The following is a 27,378-nucleotide window of genomic DNA, read 5'->3' as shown; positions in this document are numbered from 1 at the left end:
TGACAGCTGTTTCGCAGAGGTAAACTCTGCTTCTTCAGAGACAGCCTCTGAAGAAGCAGAGTTTACCCTGCGAAACAGCTGTCAGACATCTCTTTTTTCCCCCCACTGCTGTAACCACTGTGCCTACCCACCACAATAAAGGGTTTTTATGCATCAGATGCCCATCATCTTCTGTTTCTTTGGACTACAGCTTTAGAATCAATTGACTGATTTTTTGACTCGATACCCCAGATGTGTAGCGCTCTAGTATTTGGCTTTCACATAAAGCATATGTAATAGGCTCTTGCATTGCCATATCAGCTAAGGATAAGACAAAAACATTTTTTTCACTTCTGCAGGAGATTAAATTCTTCAAAAATGACTCCATAAACAAAAAAAATCACTTTTTCTCCTAAGCTTTCTCCTTGGTGATATTTTCACACCTTGACAAAAAATGCTTTTTAAACCACTCGAAAATACTCAACATAATTTTGAAAGCACCTTTTCACCGACTTTTGGGTACTTTTTCAATTATAAAATGCCTAAAAGTTGACACAGAACTTAAAATAGTGTAATTCTTGCAATGTAAAGAGATAAACTGAAGGTATTGCTTATTTCTCCAGAAGAATTAAGTTTGAGTTTGATTCTACATTTTATTTTCCATCTTTTTTATATTGGAAGTAGAAAACTGTGACAAGGGAACATAATGTTTTAACATCAGAATATGTATGGGATGGCTTATAAATCTTCTCAATACCTGCACATCTCATGTATAATATTACAATGTAATACTCTTAAAACCTTCTCCCTGTTCAGTACTACCTTTTGTACAGCTGTCACAGTTCTGACCTTTGCTAAGAATAAAATGAATGGCTTTTGTAATGTACTGTAAATATCACTCATCCCTTGTGATATTAATACATAATACTGTCCTTTCCCCTCCAATATTCAAATGGGCTGGGATGGTATTTTTGGACTTGCTAGACTTAACACAGTAAAGATACATCTTTGTACTCAATCATTATCATCAAAAAAGTAATTTCTTCTGTGCTAGTGCTTTGTTTTACTGTGACTATGTCACAATTTCATTTTCACGCATCCTTAAACAGAAAATATTGCATTTCATGCTTCAAATAAAAATCCAAAAAATAAGGCTATATCTACTTTGGCATTTAATTTAGCTTGTAAATGCATGGAAAAAATGTAATTTTTTTGTTTTCATTCCACTGTGAAATTTAGATGATCTAAATGCATATTTGTGTATGTTAGTTGCTTCCTTATGCAGAAATTATGTAAGCAAAAGTCACACCAAAATACATGGTCTGTCTCCATTACTTTACTTTAATATTGTAACTCTTTTGAAATTAAAAAGGCATTGTTGACCTTTGGACTTGTTAAAAAGTCAAGCTTTGGACCTTTTAATTGTCCACTACCAACTTACTTAACTAAATGGTCTGCCTACTGCTATCAGCAAGCTCTACCTTTACTTCTGTTGCCTGGGGCTCATGTTGCATACTTGCACACACTGGCCATGTTTACATGATAAAATTCAGAAAGTATAAAGCATGCAAAAAAGTTTTTGACATCTTCTTCTGGTGGCTTTTGGATGCTTCTTGCATTTTTCACCACCGTGGAGGACACGGTGATATGGTGATAAGCGACTCTGTAAGCAGCATGTTGCTTCCAGGGTCGGCTGAAATATGTGGTGTGCATGCAGGTACAAGCGCTGCCCATTCTCTTAAATGAGCAGCGCTTTGACGAGCGCCGTGGCTGGAGCAAAACGCTAAGCATATGCCTATGCAAACCAGCCCTTAAGAAAAAAAAAGACATACTCCCTTTTGTCGCTGTCCAGATTCCAACGCTGTCATCCCTCCGAGAGCCCTCAGAGGGCTTCAGAGGAACTCATGTCCCTGAATGCTTCCAAAGATGGGCAGCTCCGTACCCATCTTAAGAAGCACTAAAGGACACAAGTGCTTCCTTCCGAGGTTCCTTGAAGGCGTATTCGACCAGTTAGTTGAATAACTTCGTAAATGGGGATGACAGTGTAGGAAAATGGGGACACTGAGAGAAGACTGGGAAAGCTCTTTAAGATTTAGAGCTTTCCCTCTTCATAGCTGACTTTCTGACATCTTTTTTTCTGAAGTCACGAGTGTTACCTTAACCACTTCAGCCTTTAGTCGTTTTCACTTTATGCATCCGAGCAATGTTCACCTCCCATTCATTAGCCTATAATGTTATCACTACTTATCACAATGAACTGATCTATATCTTGTTTTTTCCACCACCAATTAGGCTTTCTTTGGGTGGTACATTTTGCTAAGAGCCACTTTACTGTAAATGCATTTTAACAAGAAGAATAAGAAAAAAAACTGAAAAGAATCATTATTTCTCAGTTTTCAGCCATTATAGTTTTAAAATAATACATGCCTCCATAATTAAAACTCTCTTATTGTATTTGCCCATTTGTCCCGGTTATTACACAGTTTAAATTATGTCCCTATCACAATGTATGGCGACAATATTTTATTTCCGTTTTGCATCCATCACTATTTACAAGTTTAAAATAAAAAAAAAATATTTCATCTTTACATTGATATTTAAAAAGTTTAGACCCTTAGGTAAATATTTACATGTTTTTTTTTCTTATTTTTTATTGTAATGTTTTTTTTTTATATTAAACATTTTATTTGGGTAGTTTTGGGAGGGCGGGAGGTAAACAATATGGTTATAATGTAAATGTGTGTTGATTTTCATTTGTTTTTTACTTTTTACATGTTTTTTTTATTGTATTTTTTTTATGTTAAACATTTTATTTGGGTATCTTTGGGAGGGTGGGATTCAAACAGTAATTTTTTTCTGTAAGTATGTGTTGATTTTTTTTTTTTACATTTAGTTGGAATTTTACTTTTTGGCCACGAGATGGCAACCATGAGTTTGTTTACATGACGTCACTCTAAGCGTAACATATACGCTTAGAGGGACGCATGGGAATGCAAGAGCCAGAAAAAGCGAAGCTTCCGAAGCTGGAGAAGCTGTTGCTTTTTCTGCGGGGGAGAGGAATCAGTGACCGGGCACCATAGCCTGATTCATTGATTCCTGGGCTAACTATCCGCGGCGATAGGCCGCAGGAGTGTGCGGACACGCACATGGCCTCCTGGACATAGCTAGTACGTCCAGGAGGAGAAAGAGGTTAAGGTACACCCCCCCTGCCGAAGTATATTAACTTTTATTTTAAGTGTATCTAAACTATAATAAAGATATTTAAAGAAGACCCTAGTGCAAACATTTAGTTACCCTTCAAATATTGAGTTGCCTGACTAGCCAGCCAGTGACTTCAATTATATGCGAGTCACTCATGTGTAATAAGTCAGTACTCAGGATGTGTTGATCTTGAAGTTGGCTTATTGCAGAATTCTCCTTCTAGCGTCTCCCACTTTATCTTACTCATACAGTGACTAACAGCAGACACCTTTGTACTGGTTTGCACCCGTTTCCGTAAATATTCTGGTTAGTTCCATGCACAGCAAGGAGACTTTAGGTAGTCCGTCATATTACATATAAATGGTTAGACTGAATAATAATCGGGATTGCATCATTTATTGGCTCTTGCGTCTGTGTACAGCCAGTATACCAGAGCAGTCTGAAGTCAAAGTAAGTGGGGATTGGGAACAGACTGCATACTGCTGCACTGCAGAAAATGCTTATTTTAAGATGTAAGAGAGCCAGTGGAATTTAGTGGATTTACATTTTAAGAACTAACATTTTCCATTTCAAAGAAAAGAGGCCAAAAACCGTGGAGAAGACTAACAAATTACAATGCGCTCAGCAGGATCGATTTAGCAATATCAATGAAAAATGCCATAATTTCAACACCTTTTTTATTACATTTATGTTAAATGTAAGGTCTCATCTGTTGAACCTGTCTAGTAGTGTATGGGCACCTTTACCCCTCCCTGACATAGATGATTGAAATGTACACCCTGTTTACTGGCATGGCAGGACTGATTGATAGAACTGATGACTGGACTGATTGTCAGGACTGGCATGACAGGACTGACTGACAAGGCTGATGACAGGACTGGCTAAGCAGATAGACAAACGGCCTGAGCACACACTGCGACTGCTAAATAGATATAACTTTACTGAGCGCTGCTCTTCAGGGTTTAAATACCTTGACCTTTGCACCAGTGTGAAAACAACACACACCCCTCCCCCCAGCCAAGCCTTACGAGGAACATTGGAACTTGCACCCGGTCAGAGGTGGCCGCCTACATCCACGCCACTCCCAGAAGTCCACCAGGAAAGCACTTGTGAAGTGCAAGGAGTCCTCCACTGGACCACTGAAGCGGTAGGTGTTGACAATCTTTCTGACATCAATTGCTTCCTTGGTCTAGTACCTTGCACCATTACTGTATATACTGGTCAAAATGTCAACTGAAACCAGGGCTAATATCTATTGTGCTGCTGTTGCTACTGTTGCTTTGTGTTTCTGTATTTCTTGATGCAGTAGAAAAAGCTATGCATTCATTCCTTTGTGTATCTCTCCTGCTGTATCCTCCTCACATTCCTGCCAGCATCACTCATACAAATAACAGGCATATTTTGATCACTAATGCCCAGATTTTTTAAATAAATCTTCATTAGACTGGTTATCTTTATTAAAACTAGCTTGTAATTGATGAAAAAAAACATGCAGTGTATGTCTAGCAAAAGATAGCTTACATCCTACAATTTTAAATACTGAACTATTTGCTAAAATGGTATTTTGTATTTGTACACATTTTATCCTGAACTGTTGATCTTTGTTGCACCAGTTTTTCATATATGTTATACGTAATCGGCCTCTTTTAGCAAGTCACCTAAACTGTTATAGCATTTTCATTGAATACGCTGGTTGTCTGAGAGCTTGTGATGGACGTGCATTAAATGCCACTTTGCAAAGCAGTAAAGAGCTTGTATTAAAGGTCTTCTTTAAGATTAAACTACCGCTGAGTATATCCATCAATAAGGGCCCATTCTGAATATAAAATTTTACAAAGGAGGTCTTTAAAAACTAGACAGTTTCTATATCATATGCACGGAGTCCATAAAATGTAACCTTTCCTGACTTACAAAATACTTTTCTTATTGTCTGGTGTGATCTCAAGTGTGTGTGTGTGGCATACATGTGATCATCCTTAATGGGGTACTTAAAGTTTGATAGCCTAGCCCAGCCGCTTTTTCTCATCTTCTTAGCATAAAACAAATCTGCCAGGTTTAGAGAGGGGGTAATTCCCGGGAGTAAATGATCTGTGTCAAACGTGAGAAATATGATTAACTGACTCCTAAAGCTCAATTTTAGCTGCAAGCAGTAAATGAAAATATTAATTGCCTTATGGAATATAGCACATTTCTTCCCAGTTAAAGTGTTATCACAGAAATGTGTTCTCAAGCAGGTGGTCAGGGGAAGCGGGAGGCAGTGATTTATACGCTGATAAAAGGTGATCTTGATTTTTCTACCTCAAGCTTCTGTTGAGACAAGAAATTCTCAGGGCACAGAAGGAAATGACATAAGTGACTGACAGTGATTTATAAAAGAGCTACCAGTCCAACATATTTTTTTTAGAAATTAGCTTATGCCTAAGGATAGCCTTTTTTACATTATGAAAAAAGGTCTAACATTAGACATTAAATATGATTTATCACCAAAGGGATACGGAGTCCTGTGTTTGGGCATAGATTAATGAAATAGAACATAGCTGAGATAAATTATAAAGCTGTGAAAGACCAAATTGATTAACAGGTTTGTTTGTTTTTTTGTTTTGGTTTTTTCCATGGACTATGTTGTCTGCAGTACTTTCAAAGAAATAATGTTTCACGTGTTAAAGATAATACTTTTTAATATAATTATTAATTAATTTATTCATATTCTTCAAGCTTTATTACAAGAGCATTGGTACTGATTTCCTAAGGGCCTTTTCACACCAGAGGGCTTTTTCGGCGTTTTAACGCCACGGCCGAAGTTGGCGTTTTCCTAGGTAAAAGAAAGTCCATAGACTTTCATTTTACCATTCACACTAAACGCCGTGTTTTGGAGCGTTGCGTTTCAACGCTCCCAGGCGCTTTTTCTGGGCCTACGCGGCGTTTCTCATTACAATTGATTGTAATGTATAGGCGTTAAAACGCCTTGAAAACGCCTGCAGCCAAAACGCAGCGTTTTAGCCTTTCACCGCTGCCTGTAGTGTGAAAGAGCCCTAAGGGTGTCACCAGCTGTAGGACATTGGAGAACAGAAATGGTTGAGTAATCCTGGCCAGGAGTTGTTAAATGGACTCAAAGCACCTCTCATGGGCATGCCTTTAAGCCACACGACTTCCAATAACATCGTGCTATGACCCCTCTGGAGGAGCCTCTTGCAATGGCGGCCATGTGTGTCACTTCTTCTTCCTGCTTCATTCAGTGATGCACTTCTCTAACAAAGAAGACAGGAGTGACCCGGGAGTTATAACATAGCCAAGATGGCTGCCGCAATTTTTAAATTGAAATTGAACAAAAAATGTTTGGTGTAGAACGGCGATTTGGGCATCAAATGAAAGAGGAGAGCACAAGCTACAGAATGGTATGCATCTTTAAGTACTTTGCATTACTGATCAAAGTCTCTAGTCTCTGACAAAATCTACCTGTTACATTAGATATAAGAAAGCAGGCAAACATTTCTAAAAGGTTTGGGAACTAATTGTTGTGCAGGCATGGTCTTATATGTCCATCTGCAACAACAACTTCTGGGATCCATTGAAAAGGGCTCCTGAGCTGCCTATATGAAAAGTGCGCTTCCATAGACATCCATGTTATTTTTGCAAATATGGGCTACAAGGTGGTGAAAAGGGCGCCCGAGTTTTGATATAGGCTACAAGCGGGTTGCCCTTTTGTAGCCCATATTTTTTTTCGGCTACAAGGTTTTCGGCTACAGTAGGGCACCCCTTTGTAACCCATATTTTTGATTCGGCTACAAGGTTTTTGGCTACAAAAGGGCACCCCTTTGTAGCCCATATTTTTATTCAGCTACAAGGTTTTAGGCTACAAGGTTTTTGATTCTGCTACAAAAGGGCACCCTTTTATAGCCGAGATTTTTGATTTGAGGGTGCAGGGGAGGTTAGGATTAGGCAACACAAGGGGGGGTCTTAGGGTTAGGCACCACCTGGCAGAGTCTTAGGGTTAGGCACCACCTGGGTGATTTCTTAGGGTTAGGCATCACCTGGGGGGTGTTTTAGGATTAGGCACCACCTAGGGGTTTCTTAGGGTTAGGCACCACCTGGGGGGTCTTAGGGTTAGGCACCACCTGGGGGGGGGGTCTTAGGGTTAGGCACCACCTTGGGGGTTAGGATTAGGCACCATCAGGGAAGGGTTCTGTGTGAGAGTAGGGAGCAGTTAGGTCATAATAATCACTTTTCTTAGCTATATCTAGAGCCCTTTTATAGCCCAACAAATTTTGCCTATAACATCATCCTTTTTATAAACTAAAACTAGCTTTTTTGGCTACACCAGGTGCCCTTTGTAGCCGAAGTTGGCATATATGGGCTACACCAGGCGCCCTTTGTAGCCGAAGTTGGCATATGGGCTACACCAGGTTCCCTTTGTAGCCGAAGTTGGCATATATGGATATGGGCATACACCATGTGCCCTTTGTAGCTGAAGTTGGCATATGGGCTACACCAGGCGCCCTTTTTGTAGCCGAATTTGGTATATATGGGCTACACCAGGAGCCCTTTTTTCCAGGCACCCTTTTCAAATAGTGCAGGGGAGGTTAGGATTAGGCATCACAAGGGGGGGGGGGGGTCTTAGGGTTAGGCACCACCTGGGGGGTCTTAGGGTTAGGCACCACCTGGGGGGTCTTAGGGTTAGGCACCACCTGGGGGATTTCTTAGGGTTAGGCACCACCTGGGGGGTGTTTTAGGATTAGGCACCACCTAGGGGTTTCTTAGGGTTAGGCACCACCTGGGGGGTCTTAGGGTTAGGCATCACCTGGGGGGTGTTTTAGGATTAGGCACCACCTAGGGGTTTCTTAGGGTTAGGCACCACCTGGGGGGTCTTAGGGTTAGGCACCACCTGGGGGGGTCTTAGGGTTAGGCACCACCTTGTCGGTTAGGATTAGGCACCATCAGGGAAGGGTTCTGTGTGAGAGTAGGGAGCAGTTAGGTCATAATAATCACTTTTCTTAGCTATATCTAGAGCCCTTTTATAGCCCAACAAATTTTGCCTATAATATCATCCTTTTTATAAACTAAAACCAGTGCTGGGCGTAATGGAAAAAACGACGCTTACGGATCATTACGCGTAATTTTACGCTATTACGCATTACGGAATTACGCTTACGGCGTAGACATTTATTTACGGTTCATGTCTGTAATTACGCATAGCCCTTATGCAATTACGCGTAAGAATACCGTAATGCAGGTTGTTACGTTATTGCCTTACGCGTAATTTCCTACTAGCAGTTAATGCGTAAGGCCATGCTCCCAAGCGGAAAAGTTGACGCATGGATCAATGTTAGGTAGCCACCGACTTTAAGGGTTAATAGCAAAGCCCCCTTAATTGCTTAAAGCCTCAAATTTGGAGAACATATAAAGGAGATCAGAAGGAATAAGAGGAAAAAAAATTTATTTCAAAAAGACCTTATAGTTTTTGAGAAAATCGATGTTAAAGTTTCAAAGGAAAAATATATATTAATTTAAAAACCCGCCGACTTTAACGGTTAATAGCAAAGCCTGCTTAAAATTTAGGAACACCAAATTCCCAGGGTATATTAAGGGGATCAGTGGGAATAAGAGGAAAATTTTTTTTTTCAAAAATACCTTATAGTTTTTGAGAAAATCGATTTTTAAGTTTCAAGGGCAAAAATGTCTTTTAAATGCGGAAAATGTCAGTTTTTTTTGCACAGGTAACAATAGTGTTTTATTTTCATAGATTCCCCCAAGTGGGAAGAGTTTTACTTACTTCGTTCTGAGTGTGGGAAATATAAAAAAAAACGACGTGGGGTCCCCCCTCCCAGACCTCTTTAACCCCTTGTCCCCCATGCAGGCTGGGATAGCCAGAATGCAGAGCACCGGCCGCGTGGGGCTCCGCACCCTGACTATACCAGCCCGCATGGTCCATGGATTGGGGGGTCTTGGAAGGGGAGGGGCAGCCAAGCTTTCCCCTCCCCCTCCGGGCCCTTGTCCAATCCAAGGACAAGGGGCTCTTCTCCACCTCCGATGGGCGGTGGAGGTGGAGGCCGCGATTTCCCGGGGGGGGGGGGTTTCATGGTGGCATCTGGGAGTCCCCTTTAAAAAGGGGTCCCCCAGATGCCCACCCCCCTCCCAGGAGAAATGAGTATAGGGGTACTTGTACCCCTTACCCATTTCCTTTAAGAGTTAAAAGTAAATAAACACACAAACACTTAGAAAAAGTATTTTAATTGAACAAAAAACATAACCACGAAAAAAGTCCTTTAATATTCTTAATTAACCATTAATACTTACCTGTCCCTTTAAAAGCCAGTTCCCACGCAATATCCTCGGAAATTGGCTCATCAGTTACAATGTAACAAAGTTGTTACAATGTAACAACTTTGTTACTTTGTAACTCCACCGCACCCGACGTCTCTCGCCGCTCACCCGCCGGCCGCCGCATACACTTACGCTAAGTCCCCGCCGTCCACTCCGCCCACACCTGTCACCCATATACATGCTGGCACCCATGGGTGCCAGCATGTATATAGGTGACATGTGGGAGAGGCGGGGAGGGCAGCGAGAGTCGGCGGGACTTAGCGTCCTGCACGGACCACAGAGCTCTGAGCTATATAGCTCAGAGCTCTCCAAAGCATCTTTGTATTTGGGCTCCAAGGAGCCCCTTTGGTCCTTAGCAGACTAATGGGGTTCCTTCAAATCAGAAGGAACCCCATTGGTCTGCTAAGGACCAATGGGGCTCCTTGGAGCCCAAATACAAAGATGCTTTAGAGAGCTCTGAGCTATATAGCTCAGAGCTCTGTGGTCCATGCAGGACGCTAAGTCCCGCCGGCTCTCGCTGCCCTCCCCGCCTCTCCCACATGTCACCTATGTACATGCTGGCACCCATGGGTGCCAGCATGTATATGGGTGACAGGTGTGGGCGGAGTGGACGGCGGGAGCCGGCGGGGACTTAGCGTAAGTGTATGCGGCGGCTGGCGGGTGAGCGGCGAGAGACGTCGGGTGCGGTGGAGTTACAAAGTAACAAAGTTGTTACATTGTAACAACTTTGTTACATTGTAACTGATTAGCCAATTTCCGAGGATATTGCGTGGGAACTGGCTTTTAAAGAGACAGGTAAGTATTAATGGTTAATTAAGAATATTAAAGGACGTTTTTCGTGGTTATGTTTTTAGTTCAATTAAAATACTTTTTCTAAGTGTTTGTGTGTTTATTTACTTTTAACTCTTAAAGGAAATGGGTAAGGGGTACAAGTACCCCTATACTCATTTCTCCTGGGAGGGGGGGTGGGCATCTGGGGGACCCCTTTTTAAAGGGGACTCCCAGATGCCACCATGAACCCCTCCCCCCCCAGGAAATCGCGGCCTCCACCTCCACCGCCCATCGGAGGTGGAGAAGAGCCCCTTGTCCTTGGATTGGACAAGGGCTCGGAGGGGGAGGGGAAAGCTTGGCTGCCCCTCCCCTTCCGAGACCCCCCAATCCATGGACCATGCGGGCTGGTATAGTCAGGGTGCGGAGCCCCACGCGGCCGGTGCTCCTCATTCTGGCTATCCCAGCCTGCATGGGGGACAATATGTTAAAGAGGTCTGTGAGGGGGGACCCCACATCGTTTTTTTTTATATTTCCCACACTCAGAACGAAGTAAGTAAAACTCTTCCCACTTGGGGGAATCTATGAATATAAAACACTATTGTTACCTGTGCAAAAAAAACTGACATTTTCGGCATTAAAAAGACATTTTTGCCCTTGAAACTTAAAAATAGATTTTCTCAAAAACTATAAGGTCTTTTTGAAAAAAAATTTTTCCTCTTATTCCCACTGATCCCCTTAATATACCCTGGGAATTTGGTGTTCCTAAATTTTAAGCAGGCTTTGCTATTAACCGTTAAAGTCGTCAGGTTTTTAAATGTATATATTTTTCCTTTGAAACTTTAACATCGATTTTCTCAAAAACTATAAGGTCTTTTTGAAAAAAAAAATTTCCTCTTATTCCTTCTGATCTCCTTAATATATTCTCCAAATTTGAGGCTCTTAGCACTTAAGGGGGCTTTGCTATTAACCCTTAAAGTCGGCGGCTTTTTTATATTATACGGGAGCGTAATATTACGCGATTACGGCAGACTGTGTAATTTCAATAGGAGTTTACTGTCTTACGCGTAATTTGTTACGCGTAATAACGTAACCTACGGTCTACGTGTAATTAATTACGTGTAATACCGTAACCTTACACATAACGCTTACTGGGCATTTGTAGTGAATTACGATGCGTAATTACGCTAATGCGTAATTTCGGCCAGCACTGACTAAAACTAGCTTTTTTGGCTACACCAGGTGCCCTTTGTAGCCGAAGTTGGCATATATGGGCTACACCAGGCGCCCTTTGTAGCCGAAGTTGGCATATGGGCTACACCAGGTGCCCTTTGTAGCCGAAGTTGGCATATATGGGCTACACCATGTGCCCTTTGTAGCTGAAGTTGGCATATGGGCTACACCAGGCGCCCTTTTTGTAGCCGAATTTGGTATATATGGGCTACACCAGGAGCCCTTTTTTCCAGGCACCCTTTTCAAATAGACGCCAACTTCCTTTTTTATATTCAGTGACAGCCTAGCTTTATTAATATTATTTTTTAAAGTCTCTTAACAGGTGAATGAGCATTGCTGTAATTATACAAATAGTAACTCATTAACCTTTATTAACCTTTCAAGAACTCTTCCTATCATGTTATCTGACCCAAGTGAAGGCAGAAACCTCCAGTTAATGAATAACACATACGTTTGAATATATCCAGGTCAGATTTATTGCATCAATTGTTATATTTTTGTTTTCCATTTGTGCATGTTTTTTTGCATGCACATTTGCATAAGGGGCAGAGCAAGTATTTGGCATATGGCATTTACATCTGAGCAAGGAACATGAGATGCTTTTGTGCTGTGCAGTAACCTTACGATTTTTTTTTTTTGCATTATATTGCAACTGTATGCTTCTCACTGCCTGACAGATCTGTGGCTGAACTGCATAACTGCTGCATGTGATAGGGATATTAACTTCTATGACTAGGCAAATCATTACAGTTTTTGTTAGCCAGAGTTCACATTGGTGCAGTGCATAATACACGTGTTATAATATGTGTGTGAACTGCACTGGAGACTGAACATAGACCTTATTTCAGAGCCTGCATGCAGCGAGTTAGTATAATGGAATCTATTACAGTGCAGTGGCGTTAAATGACACATAGGATGGTATGGGCAGTGAGTTGACATGCAGAATCATTCTGCAGTAGAACTGATGCAGTGTAAACTAGCCGTAACTGTCACTGCTACCTTAGTGTGCTGCTCACTGCAGCATACGTTTAATAATTTTTATTAAGTAATGGTGCAGGAATTGCCAGTGATAACATTATGAAATAGCCCCCTTCCACCTCTTCGAACACACCAACCTTTCCTCTTTTTCCTCTACCTTTACTCCCTCTCGAAAACACATTTTGCTGCTATTACAATGTAGTACTACAGGCAGATGTTCTAACTTTTGTTACCTTTAGGGTTATTTATTTTTTCTATTTTGCAATGCAATGGGTTGCATGCAAAAATCACCTCTTTGAGGTGAGCAACATGTCTTTAAAACAAGAGGAAAGCGTAACACTTATTTGCTCTCATTTTGACATGAAACAATGCCTCCCCACATTTTAAAACCAGTAATGGAATCAAGTGAAAAGAACACCAGGATGATAAGATGTTCAAACAAGTTCTTTCGCTCAAGTCACACAAATTGCAATTTGCATTTGATATCAGAATGCAGATTATCTTCACAAAGTCATTACAAAATGTTATCCCAAAAGTATAATACTTAAAGCAAATTGCACTGCAAACATTGTTTAGTAATTTCAAGATTAAATATTTTATCAAGTGAATCAGAATGTCACATAAGACTTTTTTAAATAAAAGGTCCTTGTTCACATTTCCACCTTATTCATATGCACCATCATGCGCAGTTCAGCCGTGCTTTTCACTTTAATCCCCTCAATAACAAAAAAATGCCTACTGTGAGTTTTCCTTCCTGCCAGACCTTACCTCTCTCTAAGTAGGACCTGGAGTTACAACCTTCATTTTTTTAATGCCTTAAAGCAAACCTGAAGTGGGAAGGATATGAAAGCTGCCATATTTATTTCCTTCTAAAGGATACCCTGGGTGACATGTGATATGATGAGATAGACATGGGTATGTACAGTGCCTAGCACACAAATAACTATGCTGTGTTCTTTTTTTTATCTTTCTCTGCCTGAAAGAGTTAAATATCAGGTATATAAGTGGCTGACTTGGTCCTGACTCAGACAGAAAGTGACTACAGTGTGACTCTCTCTGATAAGAAATTCCAACTACAAAACACTTTCCTAGCAAAAAAAATGGCTTCTGAGAGCAAGAAAGAGGTAAACATGGGAATTTCTTATCAGTGAGGGTCACACTGTAGTCACTTGTCTAAATCAGGACTGAATCAGCCACTTACATACCTAATATTTAACTCTTTCCGGCAGAGAAAGAAAAAAAGGAACACGGCATAGTTATTTGTGTGCTAGGCACTAAACATACACATGTCTATCTCATCATGTCACATGTCATGTCACCTAGGGTATCCTTTAAACCATGCAAATTGCTTGGCTGTCCTGCTAAGCCTCAGCCTCTAATACTTTCAGCCATAGACATTTTTATTTATTTAAATATATAGTGCCAACATCGTTTGCAGTGCTTTCCAGAGTATATTGTCCTGTCATAAACTGCCCCTCAGAGTGGGGGCTCACAATGTAATTCCTACCATAGTCATCATATATGTCCAAATGAAGTCTAGAGCCAATTAACTTATCTGTATATTTACGGGATGTGGGAGGAAAGCAGAGTGCCCAGGAAACCAACAAAGACACAGGGAGAACATACAAACTTCAGCAGATAATTGTCCTGGGGGTCATTCGAACCAGGAACCCAGTGCTGCAAGGTCAGCTCTAGTGCTATCCACTATGTCATCAGGTGGGTGTTCAGACACTACTGATCAGAAAGATTAGCAGGTCTGCCAGGCAACTAGTATTTTTAAAAGTAATAAAGAAAATATGTCTGTCTCCATATCCCTCTCACTTCAGGTGTCCTTTAAGGTTTTTGACACTTACACGAGAGCAAATCTATTTGAAATAATATATTTTATTTTTGCTTGATGCCTTTTGCAGGCTTCATGTTCACAAATTGACACTACATCAAGGAGTTTATTACTAACCATACATTTGGTAACCCTACATTAACTGTCACGTATTTATAAAAAAAAAGGATTTAAAGTATGAACAATCAAGTTTATCTGCTTTGTAAATTGGAGTATTTATAGCTGAAATGAGACTCTAAAAGACAATTATAGAACCGTGTAACATAAGTCTTAACCGTTTAAAGGACAACTGTAGGGAGCTGTATATGAAGCCTGCTATATTTATTTCCTTTTAAGCAATACCAGTTGCCTTGCTATCCTGCTGATCAATACTTTTATCCACAGACCCTGAACAAGCATCGCTACAGTTGTCCTTTAATCACTTTAAAACAGCAAAATTATGGAAAATATAGCTAAGGTTTATAAATGAACCCAGTGTACAACAAATTACAAAGTGCATTAAGAAGAGAAATGAAAACAAAATGTAGTTCTGTCTCTCGGGAGTCAAGTATTAGCAAGTTGCTGAATGGTTAGTGAGTATGTAAACATGCAGTTGTATTTCCTTGAAGCTCCTGTAGCGTGGAGGTCTGTTTAGATGATTGTTTTTTGCAGGATTTTTCAGGACTACTTATGATCAATAATGATCACTGGTGTATGCTGGACTTTTTGCACAGAAGATCAAGAAATGGTAGCCATATATATTGAAAAGCTACTGGAAAAAAATCAATTTAGTGAACTACTTCTAGGACCAAGCAAAAAGTATATTGCATGCATTTTCAGGTTTAGGAAGATTTTAGTTTAGTTTGTTAGCAAGGATAATGCAATGTAATTGGTTTTAATTTATGAGCCTGAGCAGCTAAATGACTTACTATCTAGAAGTACTCTTAACTAAGAAATGCTTCTCCCTGCGTTTTCTACTTCTCATTATATATATTGACATCTATATAAATAATGGTTAGTACAAGAAGATGTACTCAGAGTAATTGATTATGTAAACAGCACTTGAATTAACATGCAAATTATAGCAGACTCCAGAGAGCGGATATGACTGATAATTAACAATTAGCTTAAGAAGCTATAGGCTTGCAAATTATTAAAATTAGAATAAGCTGAGTAAGGTGGTAATCCATGTGTTAAAGTGTTATCAGCAAACGCAATACTCTTTCCTGATACATGGGCTAGTAGTGATAAGCAAAAAAATGTCCTAACTAGCATCACGTTTACCGGTAATTACTTTATAGTTAGAGGTTTTAATTGGCTTTGTTTTCTTTCCCTGAGCCAGTAGAGGAAGAAAAGTTTTTTTTTTGTTAATCAATATCATGGATGTGTCTAAAATAGCTAAAGCTAAAGGGATTGATGCAATTCATGGTTTCTACTAAGTTTTCTCGTAGGTAATATTTTCTCATCTAACCAATAAAATGGCTTTTAAGCCACCAGCAAGCAAGTAAATACTCCGAATAACTTTGGCAGTACTTTTTCACTTACATTTTTGGTACTTTTTCAATTGCAGAGTGCTGAAAAGTTACTTTAAGCAGAAGATGAAAAATTATCTCCTAGGAGAAAAAGAGATAGATCCATTAAACGCTTGTAATACTGGGGTGCACACACAGCGCACGACAATAGAACCTTCACTTCAACCTGCATCACCACGAGTTACGCCATTAGTAACACATATTACCATAGCAACGGATGCACTACTCTAGTACCGTGAATTACGCTAATGGCATAACTTGCAGGGCTGCAAGCAGAAGTGAAGGTACTATATCCATGCATTATGTGTGCCCTGCAGTATTACTGGCATCTGATGCATCAACCCAGTGTGAATTGGATAGGCTCCATAATGTTTAAATTAAGTAAATCTCATCAAGAAAAAATAATTTGCATAATCATCTGAAGTTACTTATTTTTATAATGACACAGACCACCTTACACAGGACTTTATATAGAACTGTATTTTACATGAATAAATAAAGTTTTGGTATAGAAAATCTGACTGACAAATTTTAAATTTTAAAATATGATGGCAAGTATTCTATAAAGCGCAGTGCCCTCTGTGATTGTGACAATGATGGTTGTCATTATACAGTGCTAACAAAAATAACATTTCATGGTAGAAAGGAAATGCTGACCTTTCTAGATCTGGAGTTCATTAGTATCTATGTGGAACATGTGCCTTGTATTGTCCATTTAATAAAGGTTTCCATTTTCAAAGCAATATGCAGCTGACTGCTGCATATTCAACTCTAAAACATGCACCTGAACATTCAAATTAAGTGATATAATGTTTCATTAGGTTTTCTAGCATAAAAACAACAAGTATTGCACATCATACACAATGGTCTTGCTGTACTAGTTAACAAGCATAAATTGTGAGAGATATTACACATATAGTAGTACCCAAAAAGGCAATAGCCTTTCAAAAATAAACAGGTTAACATACATTATTTTTCTTTCCTTGGGACAGTAGAGATTTGAAAGAAAAGTTTTGTTAATAGCATGGATGTGTCCAAAATAGCCACTTTTTTAAGGAATGTCTACATTCAAGCAATAGTCCAGTCATCCCAATCCGTTTGAAATTAAAGCATGATGTTTTGTAAACAGTGATGGATAAATCCATTAGGCGCACATCTTCGGCTTTATTCAAAATGTGATCAAATGGTTGTAGCCTGCCTTTCAGTTTCAGTATCCCATATGATAGAACAAACAAAAACACAGTAAACACTTTTCCATCTTTTTTGGACCTTAGAGTTAGAGGCTAATAGTAGTGCATGTTGGGCATCTATCTCAATTATAAGGAAAGTCCGGTTCTTCAATCCCTCTATTAAAACATTTATGCCATACCTTTATGACTATTGGGCACTCCCAAAATATATGAAGAAGAGAACCCTCTTGACAACCCTTGAAGCACAAAGGTGAAACAGTTGGAAAGATTTCATGTAGTTTTTAGTGGCGTTCTGTACTACCTAGTAGTAAGTTTATTGGCAGTATTTTTTATCATGGGAGTTCTGGTAGTCTGTTGTAGATGAATTCCTATTTAATGCCAGTCCTGCAGATCTATGTCTATTTGAAGATCAGCTTCCCACTCTAGCATATGTTTAGTTTTCTGTTCATGGATTAGTCCGATCATATCAGAATATATTTGTGAGATTACATCTGTAGCTGGACTAGTGGTCAAGTAGCGGTTTTCATAAAATGTCAGTTCAATAAGCCCTCAGAATTAGTGTTCTGAGTGAAAAAAAAAAAGTCTGATCTGACAGTAGGGATAATGTTCTGATAAACGTTGAGTCAAAGAGGATACATTTGCCTCTCATCCAAAAATGATTTGAAGTAGTGTAGGAGTTTAAAAACCCAACATTCAAACTGTGAATGGTCTATAAATATGGGGGGAGAGTCAAGGTAACCAATGAATGATAAATTTGGTATTTTAGTAGAGCAAAGAGCACTCACATCACAAAGATAGACTATTTCCTACTACCACGTCCCTCTCCAGGCACTGGACCTTTTTGAAAAACTGGTCCAGAAGGAGACTACAAAAAATTGGCGAAGAAACGTAAAAAACAGTAATTTAGCACATCAAGAGAATGAGGCCCACAATAAACTTAAAAGGGACAAGTCCATTATAATTTACAAAGCTGACAAAGGGGGGACAATCGTGGTTTAGGATCACAAGGATTACATTGAGGAGATAAATGTCAGCTCAATGACGTCACAATGTATAGACAGTTACCACGGGACCCCACTATACAGTTTAAGTCAGAGATTGATTTGCTGTTAGAGGAGGCTGCAGGCATGGATGTTATAAGCAGAGAACTTTTGGCAGCCCTAAAAAAGGACTCTTCTAGGGTACCAGTGTTTTACAAACTGCCAAAGGTCCACAAAGACCTTATGCACCCCTCCCTGAAGACCGATTGTGTCGGCAGTCGACTCTCTTTTAGAACCTTTGGGCATTTATGTGGACACTTTGTTGCAGCCGATTGTTAGAGCAGATGAGGTGTTTGAAAGACACCACGCATTTTCCCAACACTTTGAGTCAGATCAACAGCAGAGATGTAAATTTCTTAGTAACAATGGATGTAATCAATCTATATAATAATATTGTACATAGTGAGGCACTGGCTGCAGTCCAAAAGCGGCTGGAAAAAGACAGTAGGATCAATAATGATATGTTGTTGTCTATCATGACATTGCTTGAATTCAGCTGGTCGCATTCATACTTCAGGTTTGGTGATGATGTAGAAATCCGGAAAAGTGAACACGGTTTTGAAACCGATTTGCACAGAAAGGACACCGATTAAAAATGGCTTTCTTTTAGCCAGTAGCTGTCACCCTAGACCATTAGTGAACGGACTACCTAAAAGCCAATACGTTAGAGCCAGGAGGATTACCTCCACTGCTGAGTTGTATCGGAAGCAGGCACAGCTCCTTTCTGAAGATTTTGTGAAAAGAGGATACAGCAAGAAAATATGTGAGGATTTAGCATCTGAGGTGTCACAAATGGATAGGGAGACACTGAGAGAATATAGGACATCAGAGCAAGATCAAACTGATGAGGTGTATTTTATCTTCTTGCAAAACAACAATGATTTTTCAATAAAATGTTATTGTGAGTTTGCAGACACCTGGTGATTTGTCGTTTTGCAAGTGGATTCTTATTGTCACAAGGTGGCTCCCCCGCATTGTGGGGTTCTCACACATATCTAAGGGTTGTGCGCTCCCCACTGTATATTTTTTCTAAAACTGTGTATTTTATCTTGTCTTATTGTAGAGAATCAGCACTATTAAGAGACGTGACGTTGAAGTTTTGGCCGGTGATTGAGACGGATCCCCAAATTGCTTCAATCTGCAGAGTGCCACCCAGATTTGTCTACAGGAAAGGTAAATACCTCAGGGATCATCTTGTGAGAGCAGACATTGGTAAGTCTGTGGGGATGACCCAGATTTTTTTGGGCCCCCCCCCCCCCCTAGGGTTGGGACATTCCCGTGTTTACACTAACACTGTATTAACATCATTAAGGGTGCAGAGGTACGTCACCCTCATACAGGGGTTCCCATCACCCTAAAAGATTTTGCCACATGTGACACAAAGGAAGTGGTGTACTACATCAAGTGCCCGTTCGGCGTAGGGTACGTGGGTCAATCCACAAGGGAAATTAAAACCAGGCTCAATGAGCATAAAAGTAACATTCAGGTACTTAAGAAAGCCAGAGAGGGTGATCCAGATAGCAATAAAGTATTCCCTTTAGCATGCCATTTCCTGGAGCATAGACACAATGCTAGTCAGCTTAGGTGGCAGATATTGGAGGTTGTCAACTTCCAGGAGGGCAAGTCCCATAGGAACACCCTCCTTAGATGGGAAACTTTTTGGATGGAGCGATTGGGGACCCAGTCACCTAATTGCCTTAATGAAGACTTCAGTCTCAGGTGTTTCCTTTAACAGGTATAGCTACTCTTTGCCATGGATAGGGTTAATTATTTCTTAAGCAGGTGCCCCCAAGGCTTTGGTTGTGGTGTGTAGTTTATGTCTATATATGTTGTATGGTTGTGTCAGAAGTTTAAGCACTTGAGAAAGGGCCAACGCCTGAAACGTTGTGCTATCTTTTTATGCTGTCTATGTCCGCAATTATGAAATAAAAGACAAGTTTAGATACTACACCCATGGAGGGTTGAGTCCTGTATGGGAATTGTAGTGCTTTTGGCCCACTCCAGGTCCTCCCAGGTACCACTCCCAGAATAATCTAGTATGAGATGTACCCAGTGACGAAGCCCAAGCAAGATTGTAAGGTAACAACATGTCCATTTCAAATGTCACATGAGGAGTTTGTTCAATAGGTGTATGCCAGTTTAACCTCCCTGGCATTATGATTATTTCCAGATTTAGGGTTTAAAAGCCTTGCCATTTTTTCACAAGCTTTTAGACCATAAAAACAAAGAAAAAAAGAAACATACCACAGAGAGATCTACAGCAGCTCCTGCATATAACTCACTCAGGCACGGGATTACTGCTCTGAGCTGCTTATTTCTGTTCCGAGCATGACTCGGGATTACCATTTAGGAGATTAATAGTTAGGTGCCCCCGCTCCCCATCTGTTACCCACCTATACAGGTATATGTTTTTTGAAGAGGCCAGGTTTGTTGTTCCATTTAAATTTGTTTGCTAGTAGGCCTGAAAGATAGATCGAATTTAAACCGAAATCACGATCACTTAGATCACAATTACGGAATCGTCAAAGCGGCGAATATCTCCATCACATCATTTCCACACGGGGAAGTTTGAAGAAGTGGCTTCAAACTTCCCCAAAGTTGTGGCCCACAGTGTTGGACATACCTTCCGCATGAGTCCAACGCTGTCTGTCCTCTATCGCCATCTGCCGGCTCTTGTGCTTGGCGAAAATTCGGGTTCCTGTATGTCGCATGAAGTATTCCCTGCATTAGAGCCTGCAGGAGGTGAAGTGGATAGACAGGCATCGCTGAACACGTGCTGGAAGCTATGTCCAGAACTGATGCAGCTTGGGGGACAGAGGAGGCACAGAGAGACACACAGTGGGCACAGAGACCGAGCGGGCACAGAGAGTGACACAGGAGACACAGAGGGGGCACAGAGAGAAACAGAGTGGGCACAGAGACACAAAGAGGGTACAGAGAGAGACACAGGAGACACAGAGGGGGCACAGAGAGAGACACAGAGATAAACAGTGGGCACAGAGACGCAAAGGGGGAAAAAGAGAGACCCAGAGGAGGCATGAAGAGGCAAAATGAGAGACAGGGGGACAGAGGGGGAACAAAGCTTGATTTGAAGGATATTGTGAATCGAATAGAAATCGCACTTTCGGACAGAAATCGCCCAATTCAATTTGTTCCTAAAATCGTTCAGGCCTATTTGCTAGTATGGCCAAAGGTAAGTGGGAGGGCCATTATAAGATATGAAATACATGGCAATATAACCATTGTTATACCTGGGATTGTTTTGTACATAGAGAAAAAAGAGGCCCTTTAAGAAAGCACCAATCAGCTGTGACTATAATTATCACAAAAAAGTCTTTAATATACAAAATAGAATCATAATATAAAGTTCATGTCTTGATTATATAAAGAATTTCCCCATATACACTTATACCAACACAAAAATAAAAACAATTAAAAACACAATATTGCACAGCCTTGCCATCTGGTCATGAAGGCACATCCAATCAGAATTAACACAATCAATAATACCTATCTCCACTCAGATTTTTATATAAAGCCCATGCAGTGGAGGAACCCAGGTTCATATACATAATCACCATAATAAATATTGCAAATTCATATAAGTCAATAAATAAGATCCTCTCTCCTTGAGAAAGCGGATTCAGTTCCGCGGAACTAGTGGGACCTTACTTGAGGGGAACCTCGGCCTGCCTTGCCATCCTGCGCTCCTGATTATTCCCACCTGGTCTAAGTATTCTTTTTCACTTTCTTCTATTTTCTTCATGCTGTGCACTTTATTTATGGGCTGTTTCTATCAGTATGAGATCACTTATTTATTGACTTATTATATGAATTTGCAATATTTATTATGGTGATTATGTATGTATGTTTTTGCACTGCACTTTATACCGAACCTGGGTTCCTCCACTGCATGGGCTTTATATAAAACCCTGAGTGGAGATAGGTATTATTGATTGTGTTAATTCTGATTGGATGTGCATTCATCATGACCAGATGGCAAGGCTGTGCAATATTGTGTTTTTAATTGTTTTTATTTTTGTGTTGGTAGAAGTGTATATGGGGAAATTCTCTATATAATCAAGACATGAATGTTATATTATGATTCTATTTTGTATAATAAAGACTTTTTTTTGTGATAATTATAGTCACAGCTGATTGGTGCTTTCTTAAAGGGCCTCTTTTTCTATGTACAAAATATATCTTTTTTGACCCTAGCACACTCAGCGTTTATATATAGGAGTGCGGATACCCTCTTTTTTTCTATACCTGGGATTGTGCCAAGCCAAGACATTCTGTAAGCTTTGAGTCCTATGGGAGAAAAGCGCTTTACAAATGTTATTGTATTTTATTATTGTAAGAGGACTAATCCATGAGAGTACATCCTATGGATTTTAGCAGGAGAAGATAATTGTCTTTTATTAGGGAGCCATAGGTGGGGTATATTTAGTTCCTGAGTAGGATACCTCAGAAATCATCCATTTGAAAACAAAGTTTGCTATATGTAATTTGACCACCTGAAGAGGAAGATTTTTTTTCGGTAGAGCCTATTAACGCTTAATCCCGACAGGTTGCCTAAGTGGTCCAATAGTTGTAGAAGTGATGGCACAAATTGGTTGTAAGAGAAACAATAATGCATTAGCTGCGTAAAAACTGGCCTTATATTCTGTGTTATTCCATGCATAAACTTTATGTTTGTATAGCCAGGAATAGGGGTCCTCTGGCCATAGAAATTAATAGTGGTTGAAAGAGGACACCCCTGTCTTATTAGTGGGACTCCTGAGAGTCTCAGTTTTAACCTGTGGTGGTGGTGGTGGTGGGGGGTGTTCTATAAGGCTGGAATAGCTTCTGAAAAGGGTCATGATATACCCATCCTAGAGATGATCCTGTGCAAATACTAAGTCATAGGCCTTATGTAGATCAAGGCCCAATATTACAAATATTTGTTCTGTGAACTTTGCATCCTGTAGTATATTACAAGCTAGTTGAGTATTATCTGTAGTTTGCTCATGGGGTATAGAGATTGATTGGGCTGGAAAAATGAAGTATGTAATCACCTGGGAGAAATGATTGGTTAAGATTTTGGAGAACATTTTTGTATTATTATACGAATCAACGAGAAGGGTCAGATATTTTGAGGCAGGGTATGTCGAGATTGGGTTTTGGTATGAAACATAGGCTTGTGTAAGCTCTGCTGGATATCCCTTATCCTGCAGAGTGTTGTTATATAAGGATTTAAGTTGTGGGATCAGAACCTTTTTTTTTAAATTTTTTGAAATACATTTGTGAAAAACCATCAGAGCCCAGAACTTTGGCATTTTTGAGGAAGGATATTGCCTCTGAAATGTCTTAGCTAGTAATTGGCTGGTTAAGAGCCTCTAGCTGTTCTGAGGAAATTGAGAGGATGGGTAAAGAGCGTAGCCAATCATCTATCCCTGCTGCTTGACAATCTGGAGGTTCTTAAAATAACTTTTTATGTTAGTCCTCAAAAATCTCCATGAACCGCATGGAAATTAATTCTAACATCCCATGTTTATTTTGGAGTTTATATACATCAGGGGTCTTGAGGGGTGTCCTCACGAACATGGTAAAAAATGTCAGTGTTTTCTCAAGTGCTTCAGATAGGTATTGGGTCAGAGGTTTGTTTGGCTTTTTTGTTCACTTATTTCAGCAAGAGCATCATAATCTGGAGTGGAGCTGTGTTTTTTTTTATAGAATGCATCTAATTCTGCTTTTAGTGCAAGAATGGTGGACAATTCCTCCTTCTTGCATCTAGAATTCAATTGTATTAGTTCAACCCTAATAAATGCTTTGTGTGTGGCCCATGAGGTGCTTGGGGACACTTCCCCATTTTCATTGATAAAGAATTATTTTAATGTGTTAGGTATCTCTTCTGTTATTCGTGAGTCTTGCAGGAGTAAGTCACTCAATATCCACTTTTCACTAGAATATAGCATGCCCATGGCACCCAGAGTTCAGACCATGCATATGTTTCAGATGACCTGACCAAGTATTAGCCATCAATTTGGGAGAGAGCAATGGGTAATCCAGTCTCACCTGAGTGTTTTGGGGCTATGAGTAAACAATATAGCTCCTGTTTCCTATATTGAAGGCCCTCCAGAGGTCAGTCAGCTGTTGAGTGCAGTCTGTAGTGCCCTCGGAAATGCCCTACTACATTCAGTATCTTTGCTCCTATCTTTGAGTGGATTGCTTACACCAATGTTTCTCAAAACTGTCCTTGTGACTCCCCAACGGTGCATGTTTTGCAGTCAACCTCACCTATGCACAGGTGGGCTAGAGTCTCAGCTAGATGGATTCTGTGTAGTTCAAGACACTAATTAGCCTACCTGTGCATAGGTGAGGTTGCCTGCAAAACATGCAACGTTCGGGAGCCACGAGGACAGGTTTGAGAAATACTGGCTTACACAATTGAAGCCACCGGCTAGAATCAAATGAGAGCAAATGAATCCCTCCAGGTGGTGGAAGAGCTGTTTAAACAACTGGGCTTAAGCTGTGTGTGGTATGTATATAATGCACAGGGTCACCTCCTTTACATTAAGAGTACCTTGTATGATGAGGAATCCGCTTTCTGGGCCTGGTTGCATCAGAGGTCAAATTTAAAAGTTATAGAACTAATGGTACAGAGGTCATGAAAGCAGCATTGAATTGGCCCCCTTGAAGTTTTGTCACATTACTGCCACGAACATGAATCAATTTTATTGGAATTCCACGTGAAAGACCAATACAAAGTGGTGTACACCTGAGAAGTGGAATGAAAGTCATACATGATTCCAAACATTTTTTACAAATAAATAACAGCAAAGTGGGGTGTGTGTAAGTATTCAGCCCCCCCACATTAGAACCACATTTTGGTGCAATTACAGCTGCCAGTCTTTTAGGGTATGTCTCTACCAGCTTTGCACATCTAGAGACTAAACTCCTTGCCCATTCTTCTTTGCAAAACAGCTCCAGCTCAGTCAGATTAGATGGACAGCGTTTGTAAACAGCAGTTTTCAGATCTTGCCACAGATTTTCAATTGGATTACGATCTGGACTTTGACTGAGCCATTCTAACACATGGTTATGTTTTGTTTTAAACCATTCCATTGTTGCCCTGGCTCTATTTTTAGGGACGTTGTCCTTCTGGAAGGTGAACCTCCGCCCCAGTCTGAAGTCTTTTGCAGATTCCAAGAGGATTTCTTCCAAGATTGCCCTGTATTTTGGCTCCATCCATCTTCCCATCAACTCTGACCAGCTTCCCTGTCCCTGCTGAAGACAAGCACCCCCAGGACATGATACTGCCACCACCATATATGACAGTGGGGATGGAGTGTTCGGAGTGATGTGCAGTGTTAGTTTTCCGCCACACATAGCGTTTTGCATTTCGGCCAAAAAATGCCGTTTTGGTCTCATCTGACCACACCATCTTCTTCCACATGTTTGCTGTGTCCCCCACATGGCTTGTGGCAATCTGCAAATGGGACATCTTAGGCTTTTCTGTTAACAATGGCTTTCTTCTTGCCACTCTTCCATAAAGGCCAATTTTGTGCAGTGCATGACTAATAGTTGTCCTATGGACAGATTCCCCCACCTGAGCTGTAGATCTCTGCAGTTCGTCCAGAGTCACCATGGGCCTTTTGACTGCATTTCTGATCAGCACTCTCCTTGTTCGGCCTGTGAGTTTAGGTGGACGGCCTTGTATTGGTAGGTTTACAGTTGTGCCATACTCCTTCCATTTCTGAATGATCATTTGAACAGTGCTCCATGGGATGTTCAAGGCTTTGGAAATATTTTTGTAGCCTAAGCCTGCTTTGAATTTCTCATTAACTTTATCCCTGACCTGTCTGGTGTGTTCTTTGGACTTCATGGTGTTCTCTTAGACAACCTCTGAGGTTGTCACAGAGCAGCTGTATTTGTACTGACATTAAGATTACACACAGGTGCACTCTATTTAGTCATTAGCACTCATCAGGCAATGTCTATTGGCAACTGACTGCACTCAGACCAAAGGGGGCTGAATAATTACGCACACCCCACTTTGCAGTTATTGATTTTATAAAAAATGTTTGGAATCATGTATGATTTTCGTTTCACTTCTCACGTGTACACCACTTTGTATTGGTCTTTCATGTGGAATTCCAATGAAATTGATTCATGTTTGTGGCAGTAATGTGACAAAATGTGGAAAACTTCAAGGGGGCCGAATACTTTTGCAAGCCACTGTATATCACATTCTCCGACATCATGGCGGATTGTGAGCTTGCAGTGAGAATCTAGTGTTCTGTCACTTTCTGTGTCTAGAGAGCAAAAAAGGTCCTTGGCGGATTCCTTTGAGGGGAGGAAGTTGATTGTTGCAGCCCTAGCTTAACTAGGAGCCTGGAACCATCTTTAGGTGTTGGAACCACATAATTAATGCTATTGTGAGATACAAGAAGTTTAAAGGGGAACCCCAACAATAATGAATTTGGGATTTGGAGAATGCAAATGTTATGTTTCTCATCTTTTGTCACTTCTCAGGGGTGGTAGGGGAAATATATGTGTATATTTGAATATGATCTAAGTGAGCTTCTGGAGTTTTATTTTCCGTGTTGTATGGAAGGAATGGGTAAGTCCTGCTCTGAGATGAGGAGACAGCCTCGGGAAATAAAAGGTCTGACACACCAAGGGGCAGCAGTTTTCATCATTTATCTGTCATCTTTCTCAAAATGGACTATTCCAGGTCAGGATGGGATTGTGCTTACTGTTGGATTCACTCAGTGATAAGATAGGCACCATTATTACATGTTTTGCCCACTTGGTGAGGACTTTGCTTTGCTATGGTTTGGACTGTGACCAGTCTGGGCCTGCGTCAGACAAGAAATCCTGTGATTGGACTAGAGAGCTGCAGCTATCTTGAGACAGCATGTTGTAGCTAGGATGTCTAAGCAGATAGTCTTTAACAGGCCCTTTTAGGATGAAAGTACCTGCTTTCCTCCTCTGTGATGTACAGGAGTGCTTAATGCAGGGGCTTCTCAAGTTTGGTTGCGGCAAACAGAGCTCATTCAAGATGGAACTACATGAGGATGCTTCCGCTCACCAATACGCCCCCCAATTAAGTAATAACATTTTCAGGACTTTAAAAATGGTGTCAGCATTTTCAGTTCAGAACAGGCATCATAAATGTTCACATGTTGCATGTGTGTATACATTGAGAAATGTAGGAGATCCAGCACATAGACATATCTTGCCTTGAAAAAGTGGTCCTGGTGAATGTGAAACACTGGCTATGATTGTACTGGAATAAGTATTTCCTTTTTGCTACCTGTGCATTCAAACAC

The 27,378-nt window shown here is 40.5% G+C and overlaps 1 protein-coding gene and 1 long non-coding RNA gene across 3 annotated transcripts in view; one reads left to right on the top strand and one right to left on the bottom strand.

Moving 5' to 3' along the window:
- The window catches only part of PCDH15 (protocadherin related 15), a 1,564,441-nt gene that overhangs the window by 51,519 nt on the left and 1,485,544 nt on the right, over nt 1-27,378 (bottom strand). The gene's annotated exons all lie outside the window — the stretch shown is intronic.
- The window catches only part of LOC137535960 (uncharacterized), a 376,361-nt gene that overhangs the window by 219,686 nt on the left and 129,297 nt on the right, over nt 1-27,378 (top strand). For both annotated transcript variants that reach the window (XR_011024488.1, XR_011024489.1), the window contains one exon: nt 19,125-19,234. This is a non-coding gene — a long non-coding RNA (uncharacterized lncRNA). The remainder of the gene's footprint in view (nt 1-19,124; nt 19,235-27,378) is intronic.

Source organism: Hyperolius riggenbachi, chromosome 10 (assembly GCF_040937935.1).
Source record: "Hyperolius riggenbachi isolate aHypRig1 chromosome 10, aHypRig1.pri, whole genome shotgun sequence".
Lineage (NCBI taxonomy): Eukaryota > Metazoa > Chordata > Amphibia > Anura > Hyperoliidae > Hyperolius > Hyperolius riggenbachi.
Note: the sequence above shows the minus strand (reverse complement) of the source record. Positions and strands in the feature narration are given on the sequence as shown.